Source organism: Pinus tabuliformis, chromosome 8, assembly GCF_031772625.1.
Source record: "Pinus tabuliformis cultivar Carrire ecotype Pingquan chromosome 8, CPIR1, whole genome shotgun sequence".
Classification (NCBI taxonomy): Eukaryota; Viridiplantae; Streptophyta; class Pinopsida; order Pinales; family Pinaceae; genus Pinus; species Pinus tabuliformis.
The window spans coordinates 70015855-70026119 of NC_142294.1; the positions used below are offsets into that span (position 1 = coordinate 70015855).

Here is a 10265-nt window from a genome sequence, read left to right on the forward strand (position 1 = left end):
CGAAAAATGACACTTGAAGATTTTCTTCAAGTCATCATTAAATTGACAAAGTGGCCAAGATGCACTAAATTGACAATAATGAGTTAGCCACATTGTGGCTCGCCGAGTGTGTCCATGACGAGACTGCAACAACGAACTGACAATGAATTGGCCATATGGAAAGAATGAATAAAATTTAGCAAATTGACAATGAATGGGCCATATGGAAAGAATGAATAAAATTTCACAAGGAATAAAAATGAATACTAGCTAAAACTGCACCATCACAAAAACAATGGCAAAACAATTTTCCAAAAGAAACTTCCCACCTAAGCATTGCAACAACTTGCACTTTTGCAAACAGATTGCTTACAACTATTGCGCATTGCAAACTAATCTCTCCCCAAGTATTCAAAAAAAAAATATTCCGAACAAATTGATACAACCGCTAAACATTCCATAATCACTTACTTTAGTCCGACAAATAAACAGTGAGGCAGGTAAAATCCATGCAAATATTCAAGAACATTTTTTTGCTAACACATCGCAAGACTATTGTGCATTACAAAATGGTAGATTCAGCCTTGCTAATAAAATCCATCCAAATATTTAATAACATTATTATAAATACTCATTGCTCACAACCGTAGTGGATTTTTAGAATAATCGCTTCAACCTAGCAAATAAAATCCATCCAAATATTTGTAAACTTCAAAGTCAATTATTAAAAAACATATAAACAAGTTCCACTCTGAAGAATTTTGGCAAATGTACAGCCCTCTCTTGCAGACAAGATAAAACAGCCCTCTCTTGCAGACAGGATAAATTATTGTTCAACAAACAGTTTTATACATGAAGACACATATAGCACTTTAACATTGATAAAAGACATTGTCATACAACATCTTGTATTGCGGTCGATTATCAGTGAAAAGTAATAGAAAGTGTAGAATGTTATCAGTGTAAAGTAATATAAAATGTAGAATATAAATCATGAAGAATGTGGTCTACCGAAAAACAAATTAATTTTATACTTGAAGACATATAGCACTTCAACATTGATAAACAGTAATTATATTGTATAATAATGAAGATCTTAACATGAATCAACATACAGTATGGGTTCCAAAACATTGATAAACAATAATTATACCATATAATAATGAAGAGCTTAACAAGCATCAACATGCAGTATGGGTTCAAAAAACATGGCTTCAAATGGCAAAAAGTTCCATATTAATAAGCAGCTACAATTAGCTCGAGTCGACCCATTCAATTAGAAGTCATAAATCCACAAAATCCATTGTAGTCAATGTAAACTTCAATTATACGACATTACAGAATCCTGCAATCTACAATGCGTTTCTACAAAAAGCTTCCTTCATCAAATATATGTACATGCTACAGAATTCTCCCCCAGAAAAATCCGACCTTTACAAATCATCACCGTGAAAACAGGCCTAGGCCCTTTCCCCATGGATACGCCTTGCAAGTTGAATGTCTTTCAGCACGATGGTCACCCTCTTCGCATGTATGGTGCAGAGGTTAGTATCTTCAAACAAACTGACAATATAGGCCTCTGCAGCCTCCTGATGTGCCAAGACAACATGAATCTAAAATCGCAGATCCACAAAATAATTAGACAAGTACCACCGCCAGAACAGAGTACCAAGAAATTCATTTAAATGGGTCGCCAATTAAGCTAACATTTTAATGAGAAAGGTGACAAGTTACCTTGAAGTCCTGGGCAATTTCCCTCACAAGCCTTTGAAATGGCAGCTTCCAAATTAGCAACTCCATGCTCTTCTGATACTCGATTAAACAATTTGCAATAAGATACATATACTATAAAGAAAACATTGTAAACATATCGATAGAATCTGAAGCAAATTTAAACTGCGTGTACATAACAAAGAGCAACTATTCCGGGATGATATCTATGAGGCTTCTTCACACCTCCAGTCGTGGGAGCAGATTTACGAGCAACCTAATTTAAAAAAGGAGCTTCAGAATAAAATGCCACAATAAAAACAACACACCTCAATTAACTCCACCAAAGATGCAACGGAAGAAATATAGGAAAGTCGTTACCTTTGTTGTGAGCTGCTTCCTTGGAGTCTTTCGTCCGATAGATTTCTGTGCTGTCTGCTTCGTATGAGACATGATTCAAGGAAAAGAGCGATCTATAGCACAGAGAGCAAGAACGAAAGCATAATACCAAAGCCCAAACATCAAAACAGAAAATCCAAAACCACAACAAAAAATTACTATCAATCTCTTTCAAAAAAACCACTTTTAGGCAATGCAATCGCGATCACACTGCCTTAAATAAAATGGAGATTTTCCCATACTAAACCCTCGAAAACAAATTTGAAGAACAAGGAAAATAGGAAATCAAAGTAGACATATACTCTGAGACAAACTAAAATGGAAATAAAACATGGATCCTAACCCAAGAACAACCACAAACCCTAGGAAACCAAGAGAATTCACTAATTCAAGAACAATCTGACATAGACTTATGAAGTTGGAATTGTTGAATTTTTATAAAAGGTCGGGCCACCTTCTGGGTGGCTATTTATTTCAAAGCAAACCAATCAACATGGTGCTACCAATCAGCATGGTGCTTATCGAAAATTTTTGATGAACTACATTAGATAGGAACCAAATTACTGGAAGTCGGAAAAATGAAATGCTTGACACATTCAACAATAAGGCTCAATGCATTGTAGCAAAAGAAAGCAATCACGTTGTTATCTTACTCCAGATATGTTATATGAAAACATGAAAACATTCATTATCATTGTCAATGTTTTGTATTATATGATATAACATGCTTGACACATTCACTATTCTACTTGAATTCAAATATGTAATTGACAGCACGTAGTTAAACGGCTAAAATGTCCATACCAACTTTCTGTATTGCAGTGAAAAAAAGGGCTTTCAAAACAAAACCTGCTTGATTTTTATGTAGGAAACCAAAAAATTTGACTAACACTGTCAATTCTTGCAAGCATTAGCCTTTACTACACCACATTAATGCATAGACTTATGCACAAAGGAAATGAATTATAAACAGAATTTAAACAAGCAAAAGACACAACATACCTACCCTGATAAGTGAACAAAAATGCAAAAGCCTATCATCCAAAACCAGCAATTAAGCTAAATAATATCAATGTCGTCATGTCATATCATGTACATGAATGGATGATTAAGTTTAACTGAAAGATGAAAGTAGTAAACGATTAAGATTTTGCGGGGAGTCAATACCCCAACTAGTACCCTTGCATGGTGGTAAAGCTTGTGCAAACATCATGTTTGTTTGATAATTGGATTGCCAAGGAAAGAAACTTTGTCTGGCTAGTTTCAGTTTTGTTTACCACTTGGAAAGGATATATGTGGTGCGTTCTTGACTCCACTACACATCTTTCATGAATTTTTTGCAGTTACATATATCATTTGATCTCAGTAATCCCATTGATGTCCATCCCAGGACAAAGGTGAAAGCAGGCAGGAGGAGGTGGTTGTGGCTGTTACTGTGAGGGACAAATCAACACCCAGCTCAATGCGAGCAAATTGGTGTTGAGATCCCCTCATAACTGCCCAGTGCCAGTGCCAACTCCCATTACCTTGCATGTTAAACATTGATTGGCATGGACCAAACAAAAACAAAAAAGCTTATGGGGACACAAAAAAACTAGACAGTGAGGATTAAGAGGGAGAGATTTATGTCAAGCATCTTCACAGTGCAGATCTACCTTGATTTTCTGCACGGTACAAGATATGAGGTTGTTCACTGTCTCCACTGATTCTACTGTGAGTTTGGCTGTTGGCAAGCTGTTGACTAATATCTGGAATGCAACTGTTAAAAGTGATCCTCACACGCGGGCTGTTGACTCCAACACCCTTTCCAGTAGGGTTCAGTGCAAGGGGCCTGCATTCTGGTCCGTCTGGAAGAATGGCAAAGCCAGAGGGTAAGAGGGCAACATAAGCTGGATCACCCCCACTCATAACCACATGCATGGCTGGGATGTCCACTGGAGCATAAACTATAAGAGACCCCGATGCATCTGTGCAAGTCTCTTGCAGGATCAACATGTTGCTGCTTTCGTTGGAATTCATGGCCTAAAATCGAAAACATTCACAGTTAAGGTTAGGGTTTCATGAGAGGAATTATTCTCCAAGAAGCATTTCGAAGAAAAAGAAAAGGAACATATGCTTGCTCTTAGAAGAGAAACACAGTTGCCAGGATCTTGTCCTTTCGGAATGTGAGCCATTTCTTGCATTGGACCTCCATTTGACAGTATATCCCACTGCTCCAATTTTTTTTTTTATCAGTGGTCAGTAGAGAGTACCGGCTATGGATGAAACGAAATAGAAAAAAAATGCCATGCTATGAATTATTGAATCCAGTTATTCCTTACCTCGCTTCTGAGTCTCCCATCCCTTAAGAAATCAAATAATATTTGCAGAGAAACAGGAAGCCACACTGATGTGGCCGCGCTCAGCACGACACCAGGTGGCTCTCCAGGGTCATCGACGCTCTTTCTTGTCATAACACGAACATTGTCATCAATGTTACCAGAGAGCTTATTCCAGGTGTGTACAGTCGACGCACTCACTCCAGCACAAAAACTATCTGTCATGCGTTACGCAAGTCTCAACATGCTGGGACGCCCATTGGGAGTTGGTATGGCTATGCAGATGAATGCATTCCTCATAATTAGTGTCGTAAGATGAATTTTAGGAAAACAATTGTGTTTTCAAATTTAGTAAAAACTTAGATTGGCCAAAATTTCTAAGAAACACTTCACTTATCATAAAAAAAAAACATAAAATCTTACTCAACTCATAAAAGCTTACTCCAACCATCATCAAGAACCTAAATTTACCCATCATCAAGAACCTAAAAAAAATTAGATAACTACCCTGATATATTTTCTACATTTGGCTGTTCTCTCTGCGATAAAAAAGAAAAGAAAAGGGCATCACTGTGGATCTCACCCATGGGATCTCTTGCTGAAACGTTAGTTGTTGCTATGAGAATAGCAAAGCACTCACACTGACGTTTTAAAGTTTCCAGCCAGCGCTGTGCTCCAAAAGACATCCCAGAATTTAACAGAGAATGGTAAAGCCTGTGCACTCCACGATCATCATACTCCGCATGCTCTACCCATGTCACCTGATATTTCATCAAACACATATACATTACATCTGAGATTAATTGGTTACTGTACCCGCCTGATAATTCCTATTCCCCATTATCAGCGATATAGGATTCAGGCACAACCTTGGAATACCCGTTGGGCATGTCCTGAATCAAACAACCAGAAGGCAACCTCCTGCATTTCATTAATCCCGCAGGCAAATTATCTCGAAGGCCATCAACAGATACATCCACCACTGCCCATACGCCCTCAGCGTGTTGTTTGCAGAATAGAAGAAAGTAAACCTCTCGATCAAGAACCAACGGTGAAAGCACTTGCAATTCTGCATACATCTGCAAGTCACAGAAAACTGCATCTTAGTAATCAGAATGGAAAACAAAATGGTAATTGAAAAAAAAAAAAAATACCCCACAATAATCCTAGAAGCTTACCAGTTGCAGTGCACTGTTCCTTGTCCCGCCCATTCTGCTCGATATTACATTGACTGTGGCTGCCCTGGATATCATGCAGGGTAACATTTCCTTATACCTATTCGCCATTAGAAACATGGGAATACAGGTAACCTGATGAGTGCATGCTTGCCAGATGTGATGCGCTGCGAGGATAATGAATCGGAAACATTACATAGTAGCATACAGGGATAAATAACTTCCATCCTATAATGATCCAACTTACAATGCGCAACAGCCTATAATGGTCCGACATAAGAGATTTTTCTAATCGTCTAATACAATGGATCAATGGCTCAAGGCATTACACAGTGGCATAGAGGGAAGTTAATCGCAAAGGGAAATGCCTTACGGCGTAATTATTATCATGTGAAATGCTTAAGTGTAGATTCGTATGCATGTATATTCTAGAATTCCCCACGCGTAGTGATCTTTCTAATAAGCAGCGACATTGAGGAGCAGATCCATAGGAAGAGTAGAATGGAGGCCGGAGAATTGAGCCAGTGCACGAAGAATTGAGCGAGTCTATTGTTACTGGTTGGAAGTGGAAGATAATTCATGGGTGCAGCTTGAATCAAAGCGTTCAAAGCTCTTGTTGTCGACCGAGGTTGAGCTAGTGCGCGGAGAATTGAGCCAGTCTGTTTCAAGGGCACATACCTTCAAACTTGAGAGAATACGACCAGATCAGGCTAAGACATTGTTGTTTTGAGTTACAAGACAGAAGTAGGTGGAAGTATGCACAATTATCACCATATTCACATTCACGTGTGACATTTTCCGGGTCGTTTCCGGCTCACCAAATCACATTGTATCGGCTACATTTACCATAAACAATACCAATGTTGTGGTTTCTCTCTTCATAATTGTGCCACACACTCTCCGCATGTGATCGAATTTTGGATCGCTGAAAATATGAAAGGGAAGTAAACAACCATTGTTTTATTTATAAATTCAAACTTGAAAGTTTTTTTTTTTCAAAGAGATGTTTTTTTTATTCAAAAAAAAGGGGGGGCTCAATGGTAATTGAAGGTTTTAGAAATGGGGCAATTTTTTTTTAAAAGTGAATCTTTGGATCTGGGATAGATCTGGTTTTGTGTGAAGATGAACAATCATATGGAAAAGGCTTATATGAACGAGAGCAATAAGCTCAACGGTTCCAATTACTCCAATTGGAAATTTAAGTTGCAGACCCTGTTGGAGGGGAAAAATGCATGGACAATCGCAAATGGTGATGAGTTGAAGCCGACCCTAGCTACAGGTGGAACAATAGCAACAATCCAAGACTGGGAAAAGAGAGAGAACAAGGCAAAGGTGCTCCTCAAATTGTCTATGAAATAGGCATATTCCTCACATTCGAGATTGTAAAGTTGCAACAGACATCTGGACAACTCTCAAATACTTGTACGAGATCAAGAACACAAATCACCTATTGTTTCTAAAGAGAAAGATTCTCTCCATTAAAATGGAGGAGAATGAATCAGTAGCAGCGTTCATCTCTCGTATCAAGGAGCTGAAGACTAAGTTAGGCGACATTGGCGAAATAGTATCAGATACTGATTTGGTCACGATTACCATGAATGGTATGACTGACGACTATCAGATGTTCATCACTAGGTTGAATGTGAGAGAAAAAGTCCCCAAGTTTGAATAATTGACGGGGATCCTAATGCAGGAGGAGGAAAGAAGATGACCCTAAAACCCCAGAGCTCAGATCTTTCCCTAATGGCAAAGAAGAAGCCCTTCAAAGGAAAGAAAAATGTAACACACAAAAGCGGAGGAACCCCACAAAGAAAGCCACCTCCATCTCAAGGTATGTCTCCAAACAGAAGTAATTTAGAACCAAAATGTTTTTATTGTAGTAAATTTGGTCATATGGCTAAACATTGTCGGAGGAAGAAGTTTGATGAAGGTCAATAGAGACATAAGAAGCATGCAAGCTATATGGCTGATGCAGATCATAATTCAAATATCATATTGTTCATATCTGATTATGCGTTGTCAATTAAGGAGGATGAATCAGATATATGGTTCGTGGACTCAGGAGCTTCCTCCCATATGACAGGTAAGAGGCAATGGTTTAAAAAATTTAGAGAAACCAGCACTGGTACGAAGGTCTACCTTGGTGATGATACAGGGTATGAAATCAAGGGATATGGTGATGTCCCTATCATACTACCTGATGGAAACATTAGGCATATTCGTGATGTTATGTATATACCCAGGATAAAAAAGAACTTGATTTATGTATCCAGAATAACAAATCAGGAGCTTAAGGTAGAGTTCTTTAAATCTCATTGTGTAATTAAAGGCATACTTGATCGGATGAAGTCCATTGCAACAGGTGAACGTGTAGGAGGATTGTATAAAATGGATGTTAAAAGTGCGTCACGTCAAGCGTTGGCATCATCATCCATGTCTACAGAGAATCTCTTGCATCAAAGATTTGTGCATATAAGCTTCAGTGACCTACTACTTCTTCAGAAAAAAAGGTATGGTGAATGGTATTCCTGTTTTGAAGAGTATGCATGTTGATTGTGAAGCATGTGCCCTTGTTAAATTACATAGAGATGAATTTCCTACTGTTGTTGATAGGAAGTAGAGGGATATACTTGAACTTGTACACACTGATCTATGTGGGCCAATGCAAACAAGGTGTTACGGTACAACCCTAACCCCCTTATTTGTGTAATAGGGTCAAGTCATAGTTATAGTTAGTTAAATAGTCAATAAAGCCCATATTAATAATTGTAAGTGATTGACTCGTATTTAGAGAAAGGGACCACAGTTAGTTCAAATGGGCCATGGTATTAGATAGATGGTATTAAGAGAACCATGGTACTGACCCATGGTATTGCATGTATGAATCCTATACAAAGGTTAGAGACTCCCCATTAAGGAGCGTCATGCCTTATTTTGTAATCGAGCCCTACTCTATTGGAGTTTGTCCCCTCGATGAGGCAAGTGAACATTGTTTTCATCGTTGAATAATAAAATACATGTTGTTATTTCTCATTTTGTTTTGTGTTCTAGATTGTGTTTCTTCATATATTTGGTATTATGGCATCTTCTTGCAGGTCAAGAGCATAACAAGTTGTATCAGAGCACTTTCCAGGGCCGGTGGTATCTCCATTTTTAGCAGATTTGTTTTTTTGGATAGAGACGTGTTCCGGCATCTTTAAACCACGGGATCTATCGTTGAGCGCATAAACCTGCGGATTTGGGGAGGCATGCACGTAGGAAATACAAGAGGTGGTCACGCTTGTTGGACTCCCTTGTAACCCTTATGGGTACCCCTTCGAGTAGTAGCGCATTAGACGGAACCACGCACAGGCTGTCTTCAACGTACCCTCTGGGTATATTGGAAGCCCCCTAAGCTCACCTGAAACCTCATCGTAGATAAACCATCGGCCGTCTTACTGCTACTGTACACCGAGAACAACACTCGGGGATATTACTCGTGCGTACGATAGGGTAGTTGGGTAGTACGGCTAAGGGTACGGTTGATCCTCCTTTTTAGTTCCCTAAAGGGTTCGACTGAGTACTACTATTGGACCCTTATATATATTGCGATTTGTAGCACCTGACACTCCTTGAGACCATAGTTCCCTCACCTCTCTGACGATTGCCCATCATCTTCTTTGCCAGATCAGATCTAGCAGCTTGGGTTCTTTCGCTGCCACAACAATCAGACACCAGTTCAGGGTCTACCGCCACAACACCATTCAGATCTAGTAGTTGGGGTTCTGTCGCTAACGCAATCCTACTCACATTCTGCAGCTGAGGTTTTTGCAGACAGATCTGGCCATTTGTGTAGGGAGGCTTGTGGTTCCTATACCCTGGGGCGATTCTCGCAGGACATTGGGAAGGATTAACTTTTCTAGAAATTGGCTACTACAGTATTGATAAGCAGGTAGTATAACTCCTTTCGGGAGTCTGAGGCCCTCCTAGGACGCTTATAAGAGACTTAGCCCATAAGCATCAGGACAACGAGCTGAGCGAGGTGATACCATTCACTTTTTAGCTTCAATTTTCGGGTGGTCCCAAATTTTTTCACAGTGACGACAAGTGACCCGAATCTCTGTATGGTAGAAACTAGAGCTCAAGCTATGGCCAATGAGAAGATGGAGAGCCTTGAAAAACGGTTGGAGGAATTACCATGGTAGATCCAGACATTACAAGACATAGTCACAAAGGGCAAGTCAGGGTTACAATTGGAGACATATGGTTTTAATGAAGACCATGAAGGAGAATCTAGCCATCATCTTCATTTCCATGGAAATCACCAAAATTCCCACCCTCGGCCACCCAAGATGGACCTGTACAAATTTGATGGCTCTAATCTGGAAATATGGCTATCACAAATGGACCAATATTTCACTCTGAATCACATCAGAGATGATGAGACTAAGCTACGTGTGGGAGGCCTTTACTTGGACCAAGAAAGATGGAAATGGTGGCAGTGGCATCAAAAATGCTATCCAAGGACAATTACTTGGCAGGAATTCGCAAAATCCATTTTTGATTGCTTTGAACATGAATCCAATTTTTTGGGTCATCTTACTAATCTCAAACAGATGGGAAAATTAAACGATTATATTACAGCCTTTGAGGCATTAGCCTTCCGCATAGCAGGTGAGGGAGATGAATTCTACTTGGAATGTTT

At 39.2% G+C, this 10265-nt stretch overlaps 2 pseudogenes; both read right to left on the bottom strand.

The window, feature by feature from the left end:
* Positions 1 to 1107: 1107 nt before the first annotated feature.
* LOC149234205 (histone H3.3-like) lies at positions 1108 to 2142 on the bottom strand (annotated as a pseudogene).
* Positions 2143 to 3716: 1574 nt separating this feature from the next.
* Positions 3717 to 5692, bottom strand: LOC149234206 (homeobox-leucine zipper protein ANTHOCYANINLESS 2-like; annotated as a pseudogene).
* Between the last annotated feature and the right edge of the window lie 4573 nt (positions 5693 to 10265).